Source organism: Arachis ipaensis, chromosome B03 (assembly GCF_000816755.2).
Source record: "Arachis ipaensis cultivar K30076 chromosome B03, Araip1.1, whole genome shotgun sequence".
NCBI lineage: Eukaryota > Viridiplantae > Streptophyta > Magnoliopsida > Fabales > Fabaceae > Arachis > Arachis ipaensis.
This window is the reverse complement of record NC_029787.2, coordinates 134789570-134797360: the sequence shown is the minus strand read 5'-3', so window position 1 is coordinate 134797360 and position 7791 is coordinate 134789570. Positions and strand designations below refer to the sequence as shown.

The following is a 7791-nucleotide window of genomic DNA, read 5'->3' as shown; positions in this document are numbered from 1 at the left end:
CCTCGCTGCTGGATTTCACCGTGAGGGAGAACGTCGCGCGCCGCGAGCCGTTTCTGCTTCTGCTCCTTATTTTCGCCGACGTCGTCACCTCGCCTTCATCCTCCTCTCGCCGCACCTCCTCCTCGCTATCGCACCTCGTCTCGTCGTTTGTTTTGGTAATTATATTTATGGATTTTTGGTTCTTGTAATTGAAGATGAATTTGGGAATTTTGGATTATTATAATTGCCTCTGAGTTTTGTTAACGAAAGAGGAAGAATTTTAGTTTTAAGTTTTGTTAATGGTTCTGAGTTTTGACGATAATGATGATGATGATTTTTTTTTGTTTGTCTGAGTTCTGGGTTCTTGTTTTTTTGAGTTCTGGGTTCTGAGTTTTGATGATGATGACGATGATGATGATGATGATTTTTTGAGTTCTAAGTTTTGTTCTAATTTTCTGAGTTCTGATTTTCTGAGTTCTAAGTGGGGGTGATGGTGGTAGGTTCCGAGTTTTTTTGTTCTTCTTATGATTTCATTATCATTGTTGTTGTTTTTTTTCTTCTTATATATATATATATATATAACGGAAGGGAAAACCGCCACACACACGGATGAAGAGGAGGGAGAAAGAGAGCAAGGGAAAAGAAAGAGATCGGAAGGGGAAACAGAGAGCAACAGAGGAGAAAGGGAGAAGAGAGAGATCGGAAGGGAGAGGGAGACCGCGCTTAGCGCTGCCGTCGCCGCTCGCCGTTTCTGCTCCTCTTCCTAGTTCGGTCGTCGATACTCCTCGCCGTTTCTACTTTTGCTTCTTCTTCTGTTTTTGTTTTTGCTTTTGCTTTTGGTTTTACTTTTGTTATTATTCTGATTTCATTATCCATTGTTGTTGTTGGTGTTATTTTTCTAGTTGTTGTTGTTTTATTGTTGTTGTTGTTTTACTGCTTCTGCATTCTGCTTCTATTTCTGCATTTGCTTGTGCCTCTGTGCCTCTGATGTTTCTTCTTATGATTTCATTATTCATTGTTGTTTTTCTTCCTTCTTATGATTTTATTATCCATTGTTCTTCTTTAGATGATGATGATGACTATGATGATAATGGTGGTGGGTTCTGGTTCAGTTCAACTTTTGTTCTGTTTCGGGTTGATTTTGGTTAATTTTAGAAAAAGGAAGAAGGGTATTTTTGTCCAGGACGATTTTAAAATTAAGTTAAATTTTTTGGATTATTTTGTAACAAAAAAAAAACAAAGAATAAAATAAAATTTCAGCCCTACCTCAAAAACCAAAATCGTACTTAACCAAAAAAAAAATTAATGACCTCAAAAATTCGCCATGTTATCTACTCAGATGCTTTATGTCTATTGTAACATAACTTTGAAGTCTTGGTCTTTGTTTTCATATGTCTGACCAACAATTTCACTTTAATTTCTTCCTATTGGGCAGAGAGAGAGAAGAAAACAATGGACTAAGTATTTGTATTAGTGCTATGATCAATAACCTTCATACATTCCAAAACATGCAATAGATTGATTACACACACGACCAAGTAGCTTTTCTTGTGGAAAAAAGGCTACATTGGATAAAAAGCTTTTCTCCTCATAGAAATTCATTCCATACAAGCTAAGATAATATTAATATAATATTTAACAATAATAATGAAGAGGATTACAATTAAAGGTAAACTACCAAATATCATTCAAATAATTTTTTCTTTCACAAAAATGCACTCAAATTTTACTATCCACATAAATGTCTTCAAATAATTTTAAAATGCAATAAAAATATCTAACATTAAATATGTATTTCTTAAAAAATAATTTAGAAATTAAATTTTGATGCAATTTTTTGTAAGCATAAATAAAAAAAATGAGATAATATTATTCTTAAAATTTAGTGGATTTTTCGCTAGTATAATTTCACTTTAATTTCTTCCTATTGGGCAGAGAGAGAAGAAAACAATGGACTAAGTATTTGTATTAGTGCTATGATCAATAACCTTCATACATTCCAAAACATGCAATAGATTGATTACACACACGACCAAGTAGCTTTTCTTGCGGAAAAAAGGCTACATTGGATAAAAAGCTTTTCTCCTCATAGAAATTCATTCCATACAAGCTAAGATAATATTAATATAATATTTAACAATAATAATGAAGAGGATTACAATTAAAGGTAAACTACCAAATATCATTCAAATAATTTTTTCTTTCACAAAAATGCACTCAAATTTTACTATCCACATAAATGTCTTTAAATAATTTTAAAATGCAATAAAAATATCTAACATTAAATATGTATTTCTTAAAAAATAATTTAGAGATTAAATTTTGATGCAATTTTTTGTAAGCATAAATAAAAAAAAATGAGATATTATTATTCTTAAAATTTAGTGATTTTTCGCTAAGTATATATATTTTTGTGATTTTTTAAAAATATTATTGATTGTTGACAAAAATCACAATATATATATATATACACACTTAGCAAAAAATCACTAAATTTTAAGAATAAAAGTATCTTATTTTTCTAATCATGTTTGCAAAATCATGCATCAAAATTTAATCTCTAAAGTATTTTTTAAGAATACATATTTAATGTTGAGTATTTTTGTCACATTTTTAAATTATTTCAGAATATTTTCGTTGATAACAAAATTCGAGTACATTTTTATTAACAACAAAATTATTCGAATACATTTTTGTTGGTTTATCCTAAAAATAATAATCTATCTATGCACAGAATGATTCCTGCTTCTCCAAATCCACCAGATGGTCGAAAAGAAAAGAAAAACATCTTCATTCCTTGTACCTCTATAGAGCCAATCACGTAAATCCGAGTTATCTGAATATAGACCTAAAAGGTTCCAGACCTCCTTGGCACTAGGACACTTCCGAAGACAATGAAGAATGGATTCAAAACCATTCTGACACTGATGGCAAGTGTTAGATAAAGCTAAGCCACCACCCAAACGAAACTCTACCGTAAGAATAGAGTTATGAAGACTGAGCCAAATCAAGACCTTGTACTTCTCAAGAATATGCAGTCGCCATACTCACAACCAATTATCACGCTCATTTCAGTCAAACTTTCTTTTGGCTAGCCAACTATATCCACTCCAAGTTGAGTAGAGTCTAGAAGATGCCACACCCCACGATCAACCCGAACTCTCTCCAGCATTTAAATCCGGATTATAAGCATTCAAACGCTGTTTGACAGCTTCTGGAATGTTAGAGAAAACATTGTGGAAATTTCATTTACCATCTTTCCAAACGTCTCTAATAGTTAAATCAGAGTCAGATATATGTACAAAAGAGATATCTTAAGCAAGTGGGCCCTCAATACTCCAATTGTCAAACCAAAAAGATTGATTAAGTGACCCAACACACCAAGAGAAGGCATCCTTAAGAGCACCAAAGGCCTTTGAGATACTTTTCCAAACATGAGAAGCGTTGCAAGGGACAGGGCCATCTAAAACTCCCTCATTTCTCAGATACTTTGCCCTCAAAAGAGCAACCCAAGGCTTGTCCTGACAATGAAAAAGTTGTCAAACCAATTTACCAAGTAAAGATATATTAATACACGCAGGATCTCTAACACCCAGGCCACCAAATTTCTTTGGTGTGACCACGGTCCTCTAATTAACAAGAGAAAGACCTCTACCATCAACTTGACCCTTCCAAAGGAACTGTCTCATCTTAGAAGACAATTTATCGCATACCCAATTTGGAAAAAAAAAATACTTGCATATGATAGATAGGAATGGATGCTGCAACAGAATTGATCAACCAAAGTCTTCCTATTTTATTTAGAAGCCTTCCTTTTCAATTAGCTAATCTTCCCCTCACCTTTTCAATCAGCGAATGAAAAGAAGCCCTACTAGTACGGGAATGATTAAGGTTAACTCCAAGATATCTTCCTAAGTCCAAAGCAAAACGTATTGAAGAAACACTAGTAAAAATATCTCTTCTACGAGCAGTCACATTTTTAGAACAAAAAGTTTTATACTTTTCAAGATTTACTTTCATGCCAGATGTTTTGAAAAAAATGTTAAGAGAATGCATGACCATTTGGACCTGACTCTTTGTAGCCTGACAGAAAAGTAAGAGATCATCTGCAAACATCAAATGAGAACATTTTGGGCCACCCCTAGGCTGTGTTTGTTTCTGAGAACAGGACAAGACAAGACACTAACAGACAAATAATGAAAATCTAATTTATTCTCATTTTTTTTTCATTCAAAGAATTTGAGATGAAAAATATAATAATAAAAAATATAATTATAAAAAATTAACAAGAATAATGAAAGAAAAAATGAAAAATAAGTTGTGTTCTTTGTTAGTATCTTTGTGTCTTTCCTGTCAGGATGGACACAAAATACACTAATTCAGTGTCTCTGGACACATTGTCTCTGTCCATGTGTCATTTGTCAAACACGATTTTGTGTCTCAGTGTCCTGTCTCTGTAAACAAACACAGCCCTAGTGACAGAAACTGGTTTTCACACACCCTTGACCACCTTATGAGATATATAGCAAGCAAGTCTTTCCATACAAAGCACAAATAAGTAAGGATTCCAAGTGCCATTCTAGGAGCAAAACTATCCAATCTATTTCTATTCCACATAATAAAAAGAGATGATGAAAATATTTTTGAAAAAGAGATGATGCAAAGACAATTCTGAATTTTACTTGACATTCAATTATATTTTTGTTTCTGCTACAGCCTTAGCAGCCCTGGAATCTTTAAATCTCAACAGGTGCTGTCTTTCTGATGAAGAATTTGAGAACCTCTCTAGTAAGACTGATTCTGTTTTCTAATGACCAAACTTGAGGACTTCCTCTGCCAAGTTTGTACTTGTAGCTCTAATGATGAAAATATGAATTCATGGTTTAACAGTCTGCTTACAATTTTCTGTAGGTCTTAAAACCTTGAAGAGGCTAAGTCTGGCATTTAACAGGATCACAGATGCCTGTTTAGTACATCTGAAAGGTGCTTCTAATTTCTCTGCCTTTTGTTATGGTGACTGTCTTTTCCACATGCTGCTTCTGAGTATATTTTTCTCAACAATACATTTTCTGAATTTATGCTATTTCAGAATTACTGTTACAAAAATTCAGAATGTGAAGAAAAGACCATGTCCTTAATTTACACCATGCATGCGCTGCTAGTTTATTTTGAATTTTCCAGTTATCCTTCATATCCTCATTTATTTATTTTCTGGGTCCAAGTTTAGTAAATTTGGAGTATTTAAATTTGGATTCCTGCAAAATAGGCGATGAAGGGCTTGCCAATTTGACAGGTTTACTATTAAATTTGTGGTGTTTACCAAATGTAGCTTTGGATTAACTTTATATTAACAGTTATTTGTTCATTCAGGCCTCACTCTCTTGAGAAGTCTAGTGTTGTCAGACACTGAAATTGGTTCCAGCGGGCTGCATCATATATCAGGTACATGGAAAAAATCTTATTAAATAAAAATTCAAACCCGGTCAAATTATTGTGTTGTTTATAAACTTGTTGGTTGTATTCTTCACGAGCAAATGCTCTATGACCACAAGGTGGTACATAAGTCGTTATTGCATTGTCACCTTTTTTCTTTTTCTTTATGCTTTTTAAAAAAAAAATCCTCGATCAAGGTGTTCTATTGTTCAGGTTTTTAGTTTTGGTTTCTTGCTGATTAATTTCAGGGTGCTATTGATTTGACTGCAAGAAGTTCTGTAACTAAGTTTGCTATTTTTCAGTTGCCAGCTGTTAGTAAAAAATATTTGACAATATGTACTTTATCATACAGTCATTAATTTGTTTTTCTTTTTTCTTTTTTTTTATTTGAAAAAACATGTTGTCATTTGAGTTTTGTTTGTTTACTCTTCTCTTATCCTTGTACATTTCCATTTGATGCATTTGTTGATTATATATGGTTCCGACTTTTATACAGGTTTACACAAACTGGAAGATTTGAAGCCTGAAAAGACTATCAGGACTGACAAATCTTAAATCACTTAATTTGGACGCCCGACAGATTACTGATGTTGGACTTGCAAATCTCACAAGTAAACTTTTCATTGTGTCTGCTATGCTTTTTCTTATTGTATCATTTTTAAGTTGGAGCTTTTTGTACAAGAACTATGGACTCTTGCTATATAGAGGGTGCTACATAATAATGTTGAGCAAGAATCAATAACTCAAATTGTGCTCTGTAGCTAAGCTTTCTCTGTAGCATGATGAATTTCCCATGGGACAGAACCAATCCCCTGATATCACATCAGAAGACGTGGCGAGTGCTGAAGATGTCGACGAAATTGTGCGTTCACTTGAAGTCACCTCAAATTTAAGGCACAATGAAGGTATATTGTCGGTTGATGGGCACAGGGATCTTTTTGAAGGTGACCCCTACTTGAAGCAAAGGCTTCGTCTTCGCGACTCATCACAACCCTGAATGTGTTACAAGCCTACACGTTGAAGAGAATCCGCGACCCCGACTACCATGTCAAGTTAAGGCCACATTTGTCAAAGGAATTCATGGAATCAAGCAAGCCAGCTGCAGAACTTGTGAAACTCAACCCAAAAAGTGAGTATGCTCCTGGTTTGGAGGACACACTTATCTTGACAATGAAGGGTATTGCTGTTGGCATGCAAAACACAGGTTAAGAAGCTGAAAAAAATTTGCATTTTTTTTGTTATGTCAATGGATATGTAAACATTGTATAACCTATTCTATGATGTCTGCTGGATATTTAGATCAGCATCATATGACTGTGTCTCTAATACTATTGTTATTTATATAATAAGACCTTGATCCCTTATGATGACATATTTGGTTATATATGATAAACGTAATTAATAAGCAATCCCAGAAAACCAAAAGTAATTAATTAGGGATATCTATCTAAGAATGGTGTTAAAAGCCTATTTTTCATCCCTTGACATGTTTAAGAGAAAAAAAAAATTAAATGGCTCTTGACAATTATTTCAAAAGACAACGAGGTCATCAATTAAAAAAAATACATTTTTCAATTTATGATCTTTATTTTGATGAGACTAGTTAGCTCCTTTGTCAATATTTTCTAGTTGTATTAACGGAGTAAGCCTATATAGCATATTAAATGATTGATTTATCTATTGAGAATCAACTACGATTAATAAATTCTTTTTTATTGGGAGTCTTTGTTGTCTTTTAAGAATAATTATCTTGGTCGTTTAGTTTTTATTTTTATTTTTTATTATTCTTTTTCAAATACATTAGCTAAATTTATTGTGTAAAACTAAAAAATATTAATAATTTTTAAACTATTTTTATTTATAAAAATTAAATAGAGAACATATTAGTGATTAACGTGTCATATAAATATGTTTTAAAAAAAATTTATTGACAAAAAAACTAATCAGTCTCACAAATTTAAATATTAAAAATAAAAAGGAGTAATTTTTTTGTTTGAAACCTAATAATCCTTCAAAAGAATTACCACATACCGGGTTTGATCACTCTATATTTAACCTCCTATACCACACAACATATGGATGGATTCAACTCAACAACATCAAATCCTCCACTACATGATTTCAAGAACATCTCTTTGATCATTTCATGGTCGAAGAAACCAACTTTGGTTTGGTCCCATGCGAACACAACGTTTTCGTATGCAGTGGAGACAACCTATGGTAGATCGGCACCACGTGTCGATATGGTGTCATGGCACAATAGATTTGTTTGAGTAAACTTTAAAATATATATTTTTTAATTATTTTAAAAAATATATTTTAAAAGAATAAAAATAATTTTATATTTAAATATTTTATATAAAAGAATATTTTTTATTA

At 32.6% G+C, this 7791-nt stretch overlaps 1 long non-coding RNA gene and 1 pseudogene across 1 annotated transcript; both read left to right on the top strand.

Annotated features, from left to right (window-relative positions):
- On the top strand, positions 5199-5927 carry LOC110269858. Its single transcript, XR_002358613.1, has 3 exons — positions 5199-5272; positions 5350-5421; positions 5909-5927. It is a non-coding gene; the product is annotated as an uncharacterized LOC110269858 (long non-coding RNA).
- LOC110269857 lies at positions 6173-6759 on the top strand (annotated as a pseudogene).